We start from the raw sequence: 16409 nt of genomic DNA, 5'->3' as shown, positions 1-16409 counted from the left end.
TAACTATATTGTATGTTTAAAAAATATATAACCATTGTTGAAAAGAAAAGGTCAGGTAGGAGTTACAGATTTGAGTTGAAATTTCTTATATAGTAACAACTATTGCTTGTGTAATCCATCAAAGTTTTAAAATGACTCTCGACTTCGTAAAATCACTTCATACCCGTGATAATCTTATGAAGCACAGAAGAATCATTAGTTCCAAGGAGGCAATCAAATCTCAGGAGGTGTACATTCCCGAAGAAACATAATGGGCAAGTGATAAAGCTAGGATCAACTCCAGATCATTTTTCTCCAAATTCAGTGTTCGTTTTTTCTATCCGATAATGGAACCTAGGAATATGGCCGATCAGTAATTGACTAAACTGCCAGGGATATCTGTTTTTTCATTTCCTAGATGTAGTTGGGACATTAATCAGTTTTATAAGAGAAATGCGTTCCATTATGAAATTATTAAATGAGCTCCCCTCTTCCAGGGACAAAAAGAAGGGAGCAGTTCAGCTACTTGAAGAAACCAAATGGTATGTTGAGGCAAATTAAAACCAGAGAGTCAGTTGGAGAAGCCCGAAGAGTAACCCAGGTGTCAAAATACAGACACGTCAGGAGAAAACAATGCCAGCCTCCTGCCAGGGATCTATCTTAACAAAGCATCCAATTATCTTTTGGCTGCAAGGTAAGTGGAGTCAGGGGAAAGGCAATGTCACCAGATTAAATGTGGGATGTCTGGTTTTGCGGAGCCAGCTGGGGATGGGGTGAGGGAGGAAATGCAAGCTGCATGAGTAAAGACTGACGGTTGGTTGGGTCAGATGGTCTATGTCAGGAAGTGATGAATGATACAACTAAATACAGAAAGCAAAGGCCTTGAAAGATAGCAGGAGGGCCCTTGATAAAAGGGCCCTTTTATGTGATTTACAGCTTAAAAAATAGAAGAACAAGCATCATTCCTTCATTTAGTTATTCACTGAATAAACATAAATCCACTGTTCGATGTTGGGAAATCAGAGATAAAAAACACTTATGTCGGCCAGGCGTGGTGGCCCACACCTACAGCAATTTGGGAGGCTGAGGCGGGCAGATAACTTGAGGTCAGGAGTTTGAGACCAGCCTGGCTAACATGGTGAAACCCTGTCTCTACTAAAAATACAAAAGTTAGCAGGGCATGGTGGCAGGTGTCTGGTAATCCCAGCTACTCAGGAGACTGAGGCAGGAGAATGGCTTGAACCCAGGAAGCAGAGGTTGCAGTGAGCTGAGAATGTGCCACTGTACGCCAGCCTGGGTGACAGAGTGAGATTCTGTCTCAAACAAACAAAAAGAAACAAAAACACAAATACAAAAACAAAACAAAAAACACTTATGTGATCCTGAGAGAGTTCCCAGTTTATGTGTAGTTGAGGAACCACATAAACAAAAACATTATAATGCACTGGGATGAGTGCAATAATAGAAGGTTGTGGAAGCACCCACGAAGGCTTGCCGAAAGAGCTGATGTGTGAGCTGAGCCTTGAAGGGTGTCTAGGAGTTAGCAATGGGAAGAGAGTGGAAAGGATGCTCTCCTGGAAAGGGAATAGCAACCAAAAGACCCTGCATATGAGCAAGGCGGCCAAGCAAAAAGTCAGCACCACGAGGGGATGAAGAGGCAAACACACAAATCACTGGAGTTAGGAAAGTGCCTGTGAATAGGGATCAGATTTGCTGCAAGCTTCTTGTCAGCCACAGAAGAAAGAGGAGTGTGACAAAGTTGCATCATCCTCATCGTCAGAAAGGGTGAGCACTAGCTTCTTGTGGACCCCAAATCCACACAGGCTTTTGATTAGGAAATACAGAGTTAAAAATGAACAATTTTTTTAAAGGCAACAAGCTGCTAATGAATAAGCAATTATATCACCCCAAATCAGTTGGTATCATCGGAAAGGGGCACATTTGGCTTAAACCCAGATTACAAAATATCAGAGGGAAAGAACCCAAAAAGCTTCAGGTTTCACCCAATCTAGAGAGTGAGTGACCAATTTAGTGGCTTTAATTTCTGGGGCTCTAGGAATTCCATTGACCCAACTATATTTCTTCTAAATAACATCAGAAACCCCAATATAAAAACACAAAAGTGACAATGTCTTCAAGAAAATAAAGTAAGACCCATTAATTTTACACCTTGCTCAGACACCAAAAAAAAAAAAAAAAATCAGAAAAACATTTTTGAATGTGTAGATCTTATGAATTTTTCTTGAAGAAACCACTGAAATATAATGTTTAGTTAACAAAGAGATGACTGGAGAATCCGTAGCAAAAAAAAAGAAAAAAAAAAAAAAAAAACACCCTATTAGGATTATACTGAGAAGTAGAATAAAGACTGAATGAATAAGAGTATTTTAGCTACAAAACATAACACAAATGCTACATATATGACCAATGTAGAAACTATATAAATTATAATAGTTGAGAGAGAAGGATGAGAAAAAAATGAAGGCAGTATAAGTGTGTTCTTATGTTCTTATCCTTTATAACCAGGAGTAAAAAGATATCATTTAAACATGATAATTTATGGAAAGTCATTCAACTAAAATTGGTGAGTAGGGCAAGGGAAGATGTGGACATGTATCAATTTTATCACTGTTATAGAAATTCAATTGATACTGTCTAAAGAAAGACATCATTAAGTGAATTATGTTATTATAATTATAAAGAACTTATCCAGAAGATATACATAAATCTTCCAAATGATGAGAAGAAACACAACACACGCTGTATAGTGAAAATTTTTTTTAAAGTCAAGAAAATATATACGAACAGAAAGCAAAACATGACGTCAATATTAAATGTATCTGACGTGTCAATAACTATAAATGGCTTAACTACTACATTTTAAAAATACATCTGGATTTGGCCAGGTACAGTGGCTCACGCCTGTAATCCCAGCACTTTGGGAGGCCAAGGCAGGCGGATCACGAAGTCAGGAGTTCGAGACCAGCCTGGTCAACATGGTGAAACCTCGTCTCTACTAAAGATACAAAAAAATTAGCTGGACGTGGTGGCGCGTGCCTGTAATCCCAGCTAATTGGGAGGCTGAGGCAGGAGAATTGCTTGAACCCAGGAGGCGGAGGTCCCAGTGAGCTGAGACTGTGCCATTGCATTCCAGCGTGGGCAACAGGGCGAGACTCCATCTCAAAAAAAAAAAAATCTGGATTTTACAAAGCAAAATCCTATGATATGCTGAGAAAAAAGACTCATTTAAAGCAAAGAGTGGTTGAAAATATAAGAATTAGGAAAGACACACCAGGAAAAAAATGGTTAAGTAAAAATAAGAGCAGAAAGTAATGCATGTAAACAATTGTTGAACTAAAAAAAACTGTTTTTTGTTTTTTTGTTTTTGTTTTTTTTTCTCAGACAGTGTCTCACTCTGTCCCTCAGGCTGGAGTGCAGTGGCGCCATCTCAGCTCACTGCAACCTCCACCTCCCAAGTTCAAGCAATTCTCCTGCCTCAGCCTCCTGAGTAGCTAGGATTACAGGTGTGCACCACCATGCCTGGCTAATTTTTGTATTTTTAGTAGAGACAGGGTTTCACCATGTTGGCCAGGCTGGTCTCAAACTCCTGACCTCAAGTGATCCACCCACCTCAGCCTCCCAAAGTGCTGGGATTACAGGCATGAGCCACCGCGGCCAGCCAAAATAAACTGTTTTTAAGGGAGGAACAATAAATAGATAAACTCTGTTGGATAATCAACTCAGGAAAAACAGAAAGAACATACAGATTACATCATAAGAGCCAGACCACTACTGACAAAGGAAATTGAAAATATGAGACTACTTTGCTTTTTGCAAATAGATTGGAAAGCAGAATAAAATGAGTAATGATAATGAATGATTATCTAGGAATACATAGATTACTAAAACTGACCCTATAAGAAATAAAACATCCGAAAAGATAAAATTCCCTAAGTTGCTCATGTTTGCATTCACACACACAGACCCATAAACATTGAGAGCAGAACTGGATTCCAGTTTTTAGGGTCTCAATACTTAAAAAATTTTGTTATTCTCTCATAAATAAGTATAAAAATATTGAAATAAAAATAGCAAAGTGAGGCTGGGTGCAGTGGCTCATGCTTGTAATCCCAGCACTTTGGGAGGCCGAGGCGGGCAGATCACCTGAGGTCAGGAGTTCAAAACCAGCCTGGTCAACATGATGAAACCCCGTCTCTACTAGAAAGACAGAAAATTAGCCGGGCATGGTGGTGTGTGCCTGTGCCTGTAATCCCAGCTAGTCAGGAGGCTGAGGCAGGAGAATTGCTTGAACCTGGGAGGCGGAGGTTGCAGTGAGCCAAGATCACACCACTGCACTCCAGCTTGGGTGACAGAGCAAGACTCTGTCTCAAAAAAAAAAAAGCAAAGTTAATGTTTGTTTGGAAAGAAGATATAAAAAAGGATAAATTACAAACAAAATGGTAAACCCAAATGCAAATATTGCAAAGCTCAGGTAAATAACATAGTATTTTTATTAAACAATACATCCATACTATACTTTTGCAACAGTTTTTGGCAGCATACTTTGTTATCTCTTCATATAATAATGCCTTTTGAGCATCATTTTCTATAGAAAGATGAGAAAGGCAATTTGGTCTTCCTCTAGTGATATTAATTAAAAATTTTTAATTATTGCCTCTTACAGTTTTTTTTTTTTTAGCTTCACAACTCATTACTGATAATATAAAAATATCTTAGGATTATTGGCAAGTTTGGGAAAACCATTGTATTTTTTCCTATATGAGATATGTATTTTCAGGTATTTTAAATTTTCTCATGCAATGACTAATCTTAATTACTGTTTGAATTTATATCGCTCATTACCTAGAGCAATTTAAAACATTTTAAAATTTCTTCTATGTTGCATTGAACTACATAACTGTGTGATCAAATTACTCATAAGCAGCATGCATTCACATATTGATAAATATGTGTGATGTTGTCACTGGAATACTTGTTTATTCAGGCTCTTTCAGTTTTGGGTAGTAATTTGGCATGCCATTTGTCTGGAATCTCTCAACTTTGCTAAGGTGCAATTCAATAGATAGGGACACAAAAGCAGACAAACAACATTCTACTTCACATACAGATGTATTTGCTGTTTTGAGTATTGCTGCAGATTTGTGCCGTACATAGGAGAATTTTAAGTTCTATTTTGTGCAGCTTGATTTTTTTAAAGTGTGATGCTTTTTAAAGTGAATATGCTACATTATTGAGGATTTTTCTTTCAGGAGTAATCTTCCATTTTGACTGGTATTGACTGAGAACAAGTTCTTTGCTTACACATTTACACGTATGGCAATTGGAATTTTTTTTTTTTTTACAGACTACGTTCTGATTCCCTATACTTCAAACTTGGTTTCTTCTTCACCCTGGATACTTGCAGAGCCGGGCACCACTCATGTGATAATGCCAGGTGAGGAAATACCCTGGGGAGTAGGAGTACTCTGGAAGCCAAGACTACACACCAAATCTGGCAACAATAAATAACAAAACACAGAAGCTGGTTGACTGTGGTTGATTGAAAACCATAGTGTGTGTGCGTGTGTGTGGTATCCTGTTAAAATCAAACTAAATGTACATCGAACTCAACTTTCCTATTGCAGGCTGGATTCTCTAGAAGCAGATGCTGGGAGGCTATTTGGGGTACAAGGTGTTCGTTAGGAATCAACAGCTGTGTTGGGAAGGAGAGGACACAGGATCGCACAAAGGAAGACATCAACAGTGCTGTAGAGAGCCCTCCAGAGGGTAGCATTTGTCAGAGTGTTCTCCATTGGGCTGAAACACCTGGGCATTCATGTTCTTCTCACTCAATCACCAGGTAAGAGGGCTGCCCTGACAAGGGTAACATGGTCAGCAGGGAGGCTATCCCCAAAGGAGCCGGCAGCTGCAGACTGCCGAGAACACTTTCTGCAGGTGAGATGCAAGTCCTTTCTTAAAGGGGGATTTGAGCGGCCTAGTTGCAAGTCTATCACGTTCCCTTTAGCCAGACCCCCAAAAATGTCTGCAGTCCCTCCAACACCACCTGACAGAAACAGAAGGCTAACTTAGAAATTAGCATGGAGATAGTGGCCTAAGCCAATTGTGACTAAAACATCTCACTTTACAGATTTCACAAAAGCATATGATCATGTGGACAAATTGCTAGGGCCCTTTCAGGGACTTATTAGGGTCCCATGCAAGGGGCCCTGAAGCTTAAGTTCACTAGCATCCACTAAACCTGGGAGTATAGTCAAAAGTATTACATCCCCCAGAGCAAACACCCCAGATGGTTTCACAGAATAATTCCACCAAACCTTTAAGGACGAGGCTAATCCAATGTGACTTAAACTGTTCCAGAACACGGAAGTATAAAGCAGTTTTTGAAATTCTCCTTTTTGAACTTAGCATAATATTGAACCTAAACCATATATAAAGAGAAAAAAAAAGTAAATTGCAGAACAAACTAATTTACCTGTATTGATAACAAACCGAATCCAGAATGCATTAAATAAGTAATACTATAATCAAGGGGGTCTTAATCCCAGGGTATTGAAATGTTAGGGAATCCATCCATGTAATTCATCAGAGAAACTGATCAAAAGAAAAAATTATATAATTATTTCTAAAGCTACTGAAAAGATATTGGATAAAATTCAATAGTTCACCTTAATAAAACTTTAATTAATAAAAAGAGAAATGCTTATTTATATGACATACAACTATATGAATATGTATTTTAAATGTACCTTAACCTGAAAATCAACATTATGCCTAATGAAGAAACAATAGACTCATTAAATTCAATTTCAACAGAATTTTTTTGGGGGATCTAGGTAAGTTGAGTATAAAATTAATATGGAAATTAGGCAAGCAGAGAGAGTTGAAAAATGCTAGAAAAGAAGAACGATTAAGGGAATCTAGGTTTTCCATTTATTAAAACATGTTATACATCTACACTAATTAAAGCAGTGTAGTATTGCTATATGCATGCACAGATGGGTCAGTGAAATATACCAGAAAGTGCAGAATATAAATGCAAATACATATGAGAACTTAATATATGAAAAAGGGATAAAGCCAACTTCAAAAAATGGAGTTGGGAAAATGGGGTAGCCATCTGAAAAAAATACATATCTTGCTGGCTCCTGACCTCACCCACACTTGAAAATAAGCTCCATATTTTTAAAAGATTCAATATAAATTGAAACCATAAAATACTAGAAGAAAATATGGAAGAATTTTTTAATATTAATCTTGGAGAAAGGAAGTCATTTCCTAGAACACAAAACCAACATGAAACATAAATTTAACAACATAAATGTAAAAACAGAATTCCGCAAAGAAAAAAATAAGCCTAAATTCAAAGACAAAACACAAAGTAGGAGCAAATATTTGCAACTCAGACTGCAAATATAGAAATCATCTATCTAATAGAGAGAATCTACAAATCAACATAAAAAAAGATAAAAACACCTAAAAGAAAAATAGGCAAAACAGTTTATAAAATAGGAAATACAAATGGTTTTTACACATATAAAAAGATGCTCAGCCTAATAATAAAATAAATGCATACTAGAAGTACAATGAGATATCACTTTTTGCCTATCAAATTGGTAAAGTTAAGAACATTTAATAACATTCTGTGCCAGCATGGTGTGGGGAAATAGAAACTCTCCCGTAATGGGAAAGTCATCCGTACATCCTCCTTGGAGGGCAATTTGACAATATTGATTGACTTCACAAATGTCTGTCTCCTTAATCCAGCAATTCTACTTCTAGAAATTTATCCTCTTAATGCAAAATGGTTAAATATCTACATTTGTGTATGGTCCAATGTAACACTTGAAAATGATCAAAGTAATGAGTGTACAAAGAAATCATACAATAGAAATAAGCAAAGTGTCCATCATTAGGGGATTAGATAAATATGTTATGGTACATCCTTTCAGTGGAAGACCGTGTGGATACGTCTTTTTAAATAAAGTATTTTCATTTATACTGGTATGAAATGATTCCATGTTATATTACTTAGTTAGCAAAATAGTATGCATAGTATGGTTTCATTTGAGTAAAATATAAAAAAGAATACCTTCATGTATATTTTCCTGTATATGCAAAAAGTTTCCCGTGCATGATACATAAAGAAATTATTATATTGGTTGCCTTTAGGAAGGAAATCTAGGTAGTTGGGAGCAGAGATGCAGAGATACTCTTCTAACTTTTGCAAAAAGTATTGCAAATAAAGAAATATGCTAAGACATGAACCTTGGTAATATGAAAATTTGACTTTTGGTTATATAGACATAGTTACACTGGATGGTAAACATAGTTCTGAGTGTCAGGTGGCAGCAGAAAACAAAATGGACACATTCCCTGCCCTCTAGTGATGATATTCTAATAGGGGTAGAAAGACAGTACATGAAGAAGCTTATAAACACCAAGAGGTAATAAATGCCATGAATGGAAATAGAAAGGAAATATACAGGGTGGTCAGACAAGGTCGCTCTAGTAAGAAGGTGGAGCAAAAGCCTCAAAGAAGTTAGGGTTCTGATATGGTTTGGCTCTGTGTCCCCATCCAAATCTCATCTCAAATTGTAATCTCCATGTATCGAGGGAAGGAACTGGTGGGAGGTGATTGGATCATGGGGATGGTTTCCCCTGTGCTGTTCTTGTGATAGTGAGTGAGTTCTCATAAGATCTAATGGTTTAAAAGTGTGTGGCTTCCTTCACTCTCTCTCTCCTGCCAACTTGTGAAGAAGGTACTTGCTTCTCGTTCACCTTCTGGCATGATTATGTTTCCTGAGGCCTCCCCAGCCATGCAGAGCAGTGAGTCAATTAAACTTCTTTTCTTTATAAATGACCCAGTCTCAGGCGTGTCTTTATAGCACTGTGAGAATGGATTAACCCCGGTGCCATCAGAATCCATGTGGGGAAGGTCCTTCCAGACAGAGAGAAAGCAAATGCTAAAGCCCTGAAGCATGAGTCCCAGGAGTGTTTGAGAAACAGCAGAGACCAGTGGGGCTGGAGAGGCTAATGGGGATGATAGGAGCTCAGAGCAGAATGTTGATGGGAGGAAATCATGTTGGCCTCTAGGCCAGAGTAAGGATATTAAATTAATAGTCATTTCCACTCCAGTTTCAGCTCTCAAAAAGAAACAAAGTTTGATGGTGAACAAAATGCAAAGATCAGGAGGACCCAGAGCCCAGAAAGCAATATAGAGGGGGAATCCCTGGGAAGAGAAGAGGGCACGGCGCTGAGAGGTAAGGGTTGAGAGCAGTGAGCTTCGCTGTATCTTTTGAAAACTGACTGGAGCACTTGAAGATGTCAAAGAGAGCCTTAGGCCAGGACTGAAATGTTTAAATGGCAGTTAAATGAACATGGAATTAGACCTACTGTGTATATTCACACTGAAATCAGTCCCTGCATAATCAATTGGCTTTTACATCATCTTTTCTAGAAGTAAACATTTTTAACTAACAAAGAGATCATTGATGCTTACCTCCTCCAGATAAGCACTGGGGCTCTTTATTGATTTTGAGAGTCTCACTCAGCTGAACACATATTGTAAACCCTTTTATAGATCCTAAGTGTTTATTGGATAAGGACTGGGACCTTTTCAAATATATTATCAGCAGTCTTATGAGAAGTCTTTCTGAAGTTTGCTAACTTGTAGCCATGGGTCTCTCTGTGCTGAACAATGAAATGTCTTATCTTCCCTACATATGTGTCTTGAGGCTCTTTCATTCCTGTGGAAAACAAGGCAACTATTGGAGGGATATTGGATTAAACTCAGGTGTAAAAGAAAACTTCTAAAATTTTTCATTAAGGAATTGCACTGTGGTGTGCATGAGCCCTTGGGATCACTCTTTTTCAATGCAAGTCTTACAAACAGCAAAGACTTCTTTTTTCAAATGGGTGAAGTTTATAGGAGAATAAATTGACTCAGTGTAAGATTAAACTTTCTGACATAACACTTCAACAATGGGACATGATGCTTTGAAAAGTAGAGACTATTCAAAAAGAATGCAACGACCACTTTCCAGAGATGTTAAAGAAGGAATTCATGAGTAGGTAGGATTTTGGATGAAATACTTTTAGGTTTCTTCCAACTCTGAGCTGCTATAACTGTGTCATTCTATAATTCTACCTTTGCTTTTGCATTTCTGTATTTAGTATTTTCTCAGATCTGTCTGGATCTTACTCAGGGAGACAGAACTAACTAAAAATTTCATTCTTGATGGGATGGTCTGCTGAATTACAGGCAGGTTATCTCTCCAGGCTCTTCCAAGCTAGCATAGCTAGAATAAGAATCTGGATTCCGGACAAAGGAGAATATAACAGAGTGTCTTAGACTGAGCTTGCCAGAAGCAAGGCCTGAGATAAGGAAGCATTCCTAGGAGATAGTAGTAAGAGAGGCAGGAAGCAGGACAGGAAATGGGCAGAAGCCAAGCCAGAGTCCCAGACTCAATCTGATCCCACAGGGACCTCTGGAGTGTAAACTACATTTCAGTGTTTACCCCAACTTAAGCCGAGGATACTGGGCTTCCATATTCCCACACCAGTTAGTCGTTGACTAAGATATTAACACGTAGGCTTTCTGTGCTCATGGGGAAGAAGGCTTCAGTAATATAAGAGAAGACCCAACAAAGAGAGCTGCAGAAGCAAAAACACACAACATTCTGGGGAAGGACTCACAGTAAAGTTAAAAGGGATCCAAGGTGGACTTGAGCAGAATGCTAACAGCGTCCCCCTCAAAAGTCATAGCAAATAATACACAAAGCAACTTCACGTCCAAATCCTAAGACCATAAAAATGGTCAGAAACAAACGTAACAAAAGCAAGTTCAGATACTGAGTGTAAAATAGGTGCAAGTAGTTCCTTCAGGGTTGCAGAAGTTAATTTTGAGAGAGCGATGGAAGTTTAAATTGATGTAGTGTATTAGCCAGGATTCTGCAGAGAAACAGAACCAGTAAGATATATACATATTAAATATATATATATAACATACACATATTACATGAGTATGTATTATGTAATATGTACATACATATACACATATATTACATATGTATATTATACATGTAATATATATCTTTTAATATATTGTATATGTGGAGAGAGAGAAAGAGATTTATTTTAAGGACTTGGCTCATGTGATTGTGGGGGCTGGCAAATCCCAAATTTGTAGAGGAAGCTGGCAGCTGAAAACACAGGAAGGAATTGATGTTGCAGTCTTGAGGCAGAATTTCTTTTCTGGAAAACCTTAGTTTTTGCTCTTAAAGCCTTCAACTGATTGGATTAGACTCAGCTACATTATCTTTACTTAAGGTCAATGATTGTAGATGTTAACCACATCTACCATGTACCTTCAAGGCAAACATCTAGATTAGTGTTTGGTTAAACCACTGGATACTATAGCCTGGCCAAGACGACACAGAATATTAACCATCAAATAGAATATTCTGCATACCACTGAGGGTCTTTCTAAAAGTAAAATAAATTTTGTGGATCTGAGCAATACATGCTAGAATCAGGGAATGTCTTTCAGCCAAGTTTTCTGGTTCCCAACTACTCATATTCTTGTGTGGACGAGGATCCTAACTTACTCATCTGCTAACCCACACTTGGGTTACGAATCTCATCACAAAGCTTGGCTTCAAGCATGACATTTACTAAATGAACCACCTGATGTTATGTTTAAGTTGTGGAGTAAAGAACAAATTCATTAATGAGAACCCTGTTTAGAGTTCTTTTGGAATGAATAATCATCTCTTGGTTCCACGAAGACCTTGTGCCCATCTGTAAATTGTCATTATGTGAAAACATTGACTGAGAGGGAGGCTGCTGGGGAACAGAACCTGCAAATCATGGGGACTTGTGAACATTGTCTTCTTTTCCTTACTGCCTGTCAGGCATTGTCATGATGAATAACACACAAATGATAGCTATAGTTGACAATAGAAAGTAAGCTCTGACTTTAGGTTGATGGGTCTCATTTTTTTCGCCCAACACGGTTGAAGGATATAACTTCCCCCCATTAGCAACAGAGGTGCTTTACAGAGGTGATGATGGAAATATCACCCACTTGAATCTCAGTGTAGAGGGAAAAAGGGAGTTACACAGCATGGTTCTGCTCTGTTTCTTCAGTGTATACTGCCATTGAGAATCATCCTTCCCAGTAACAAAATTGTGCTTTGCAAGTTCCATATATGTGTTTTGAGTAGAATTGAATCTGGTAGAACTTCTATTTAAGATTGGACAGGCAGGCAAGATAAGCTTGAAGATTCCTTTTGTTGACTCAGTAACACAAGCCCTGTGAAGTGAATTACAAATGGTGTTCTCATTAGTGAATTTGTTCTTAGAAATCTCGAGTCAAACAGTAGCTTCTGTAAGACTCTATATAGTTTATCAATGTCCACAATAATGCTGTATGACAACCAGAGATTCTCTGTGGCAAATAACAGTAAACAAATTTCTGATTTTTGAGTTTTCAGAGTTCAGCTGATCTGAACTGGGCTTAGCTGATTTTGGCTGGGTTTGCTTATGTGTCTACAGACAGTTACGGGTCAGCTAGATGCCTCTACTGATCTTGGCTGGGCTCACTCTGAGTTCCAGAGTTGGAAGGCTGTTGGCTGATCTTGGTTGGCCCCATCTGAGATAAGTGAGGCAACTCAGTTCTGCTCCATGTGTCTCCTCGTCTAGTGGGCTAGCCCAAGCATGTTCTCATGGCAGTTGCATAAGTTCAAGAAGATTTCCTAAGGCTTAAGCTCAAAACTGGGCATGGTCACTTCTGCTGCCTTCTATTGGCCTTAGCAAGTCACAATGCCAAGCATATTCAATTTTGGGCGAAATAGACTTTATCTCTCTGTAATGAGTAGGACTGCAAAATTATGTGGCAAAGGGAATGATTTACATTGAGGGATGAGAAAAGGAGCCATTGTTACAATCAGTCTACCATGGATTCTAAATTATTAGCATGAAATCAAATTCTAGTAACCATATCTCACTGTCTACTCACGTCGGCTGGCTGTCATCCCTAGTAATATGTCAGAAATGAAATATCAGGAATGATTTTTCTTTGTCTGGAGAACTCTGACATTTCAAGGGGAACTGTACCAGCTAGTGTTGGCCCAAACTCAGCTGACCCCCTGCAATATTGAGCATAAGACTGAAATACACAAAGGCCTCCCCTCCCCTCCCCTCTCCTCCCTTCCCTTCCCTTCTCTCCTCTCTGCTCTCCTCTCCTCTCCTCTCCCCTCCCCTCCCCTCCCCTCCCCTCCTCTCCTCTCCTCTCGTTTTAGGTCATAGGATGTCCTGCCTCAGTGTATTCTCTCATTACTTACATGTTATTAATATCATATTATAATTACTAGGATAATCTCCAGGCTTTGCAATTGCCTGGTACTCCATAACTGCTCAGTAAATATAGGCTATTATCATTATAGTGCAGATATTCAGAATAAGGTGTTGTATTTTTGGAACAGGTCCAAAGTTTCTTGGTTAGTAAAATATAAAAAATGGCCTCATTATAAGCCCGCCTGACCCATTAAGAACGATCTCCCAGGACAACCTTCTAAAATGCCAGGATAGGTGCTCCACTGTAAGAGTAACCTATTAGGAACATGAGTCCAACATTCATTCTTTAGCAGTGAGATCTATGCCATGCATTTGTTACTGTTCATTTTATTCACTGTAGCTCCATCAACTTGTTGTACAATGTAATTTTCTCATGGAACTCCATTAAAGGTGGGAAGAGGGTGCATTAAACAAAACAAGAACCCCTAATTTTTTTAGCCATCAGGCATTAATTTATCAATGCTCACGTACATAATTAATGGTCTCGCACAGCTTGTGACAGCTGGTTTGTTGCAGCCAAAACCCAACCTTACTAAGTTAAGATTTGGAGGTATGCCACAAGAGCCTAGTTAAACCTGTCATGAACTCCTCATTTGATATTTTAATAGGCTTTCCTGGCATGGAACCCAATTGCCTGGGCTCACTCCCCTCTCAGTCTAAAAGGCGTGAGTTCAGCTTCATCACTCTACATATCCTCATCTTGTCTCAAACACTTGGAGAATGGGGCTTTGAAAAGGTCAAATCCACATAGAAGAGAAGTTTATGCAAAAGCTCAAATAAAAACAAGATGAACGTGCATACAGACAACATTTAGTACTGGCAGCCCATAAAACAAAACCATGTTGCTAACATGTCCAAATATCAACAAGTCCTTTTCCCAAAACATACTGAAGAATAAAGGATTTGAAATAACAGTTCAGGGTACAGTTGGTGTCATCTCACAGTTTGTAAGTTTGGCACTATTGATCTACAAAAAAACTGTAGAGAATTCTAATATATTGAGCCTCTTCTCTATGTTGTATCCCACATCAATGATTTTATCTGTTTCTTGCAAACACTTGTTTGCAAAGTTGTGATTTTGCAAGGGTGTGACTGATCCGAGGACACATGATTGATGACAGGCAGAGCCAGACTTAGAAGTTGAGTGCCTAATTCCAAGGCAAGTCTTTGCCACAGTATGCAGATGAGTAATTTAGCTTACATGAGGTATTTAGAATCTAATAGGTTCTTTATGTTCATGTTGATGGCAAATGGTGCTTCAAACACATATCTACATAAGTATTATTCCTTTGTTGCATACTATCAGATGGGGGAAGTCAGCGTACAAATTCATCAGTGAATTCTCTCTGGAATCAGCTGCTCTGTGGGCTCCTTTTGGATAAGGAAACAAGCCAGGCAGAGGTAGTCTTTCCAATTCCTCCAAGTGCTTCATCCAGTACTTCTTCTTTGCCAGCAACTACATGAGGCACTTTTTGTAGGGGACCCTACTTTCATCTTCATGACAACACTTGGAGATAATTATTGGTACCCTCAATATTACATATTTTGAAATTGAGACTCAGAGATGTGAAGTAACTTGTTCAAGGACACACAGCTAATAGTTAGCTATTCTAGCACTGAACTCAGTTCTGTCTGACCCTGAAGCCCGTGCTGTTTTGATTTTGTTCATTTTCTACTAATTTCTTATGTGGCTAAGATGCATGTCATGATCTTGCCTATTTATTAAGAAAAGGCACCTAGAAGCAACATCAGAGAGTGAGTTTCTTTTATCAGAAACAAATCTCCTGGCAATTTTGGAATTAGCCAGAAAGGGTTCAGATTGCCCGAGTGGGGCTGTGGAAATATGGTTTGGCGTTGGGACTAAGGGTAGGGAATGAGGGAGGTAGGGAGACAGAGGAGCTTAATGAAGAGGGTACTGGGAAGCCTCATCAGCCTTCTATGAAGAATTATGATCTGGCTCTTAGCTTCCAGGGAGCAGAGGTTCTAAATGGCCATGCTTTCAGTTTCCAAACTCAGGAAGTGGTGGACAAAGTGAGACCAGAGTTAATGCTTTCACACCTGTAGCAACCAGTTCCCCACCCATCCCTTGCCCTCAAATCATCTCAGGTTGTCAATATCTGATAGAAAGTTCCATATCTAGGCACTCTGAGCCAGGGACTACTTCAACTGTACGTCACTCACGACTTAGCAAATCCTATACCAAAGGCACGTTGGAACTGCCTATGGTGGTGTAAATGCTCTGAGAGTGTAGCAGAGACTACAGGTACCTGGATAGCTTTGGGATAATCAGTCTATTCCGAGCAGAAGATCAACTAGAAGTCAAGGAACTAGAGCTCCATCCTTGGAACTTTGGGGAAGAGGATCCTGGTTGGCAAGAGAGAGCTAGACAGGCTGTGGGGAGCACAGTAAACTGGATGGCATCTTGGCCAAGTCTCCGTTCTCAGTGGGACCTTAAATTTGGGCCAGGCATCAGCCTTTTTGTAAATTAGGAAAAAGGAACTTTTCTGGATGAATAATAGTGAAATGTGATCCTTCTCTCCTCTAGGTAAATGTCAGCATGAGTCATGTGTCACATGCAGTGAGGGATTTTGGCCCTGACTCACTCCCTAAGGCAGGCATATTTTGGCAGTGAATAAACTGCATCACTGTAGCTGGTAACTCTGCCTGGATAGGAATAGGGAATAGAATCAGAATCTTTTTATATTATGAGATAATAATATAATAATTGTAGTAAAGTTTAAGTCTTTATAAGGATCAGAGAGAGAATCTAATCCGCTCTAACCTAAAATACAGTATAATAATGCCTGGTACATAACAGGTGCTGGATCAAAGTTTGTTAAATAAATAAATCCCAAAGTGGGTCAGTTTTGCAGCTTCCTTCTGAATAGTGCTTATAGAACCACTAAAAATAGTTTTCCATTTTCACGTTCATGACTACTGAGGGTTCATTCTTTAGAGTACAAAGGTTTTCTATACAACTCAAAAGTTCTTCCACTGCTGTTAAGTTTTTTTCATCATTTATTGGTCCATCATCTAATCACTTTTCCTTTTTC

At 38.8% G+C, this 16409-nt stretch overlaps 1 long non-coding RNA gene across 1 annotated transcript in view; it reads left to right on the top strand.

The window, feature by feature from the left end:
* The first annotated feature begins 3766 nt into the window (after positions 1–3766).
* LOC117979924 (uncharacterized) overlaps positions 3767–16409 on the top strand; it is a 167151-nt gene continuing 154508 nt past the window's right edge. Inside the window, exons 1-2 of the long non-coding RNA XR_008625102.2 lie at positions 3767–5839; positions 9136–9260. This is a non-coding gene — a long non-coding RNA (uncharacterized LOC117979924). The remainder of the gene's footprint in view (positions 5840–9135; positions 9261–16409) is intronic.

This window comes from Pan paniscus, chromosome 3 (genome assembly GCF_029289425.2).
Source record: "Pan paniscus chromosome 3, NHGRI_mPanPan1-v2.0_pri, whole genome shotgun sequence".
Taxonomy (NCBI): domain Eukaryota; kingdom Metazoa; phylum Chordata; class Mammalia; order Primates; family Hominidae; genus Pan; species Pan paniscus.
This window is presented reverse-complemented; position numbering and strand designations above follow the sequence as displayed.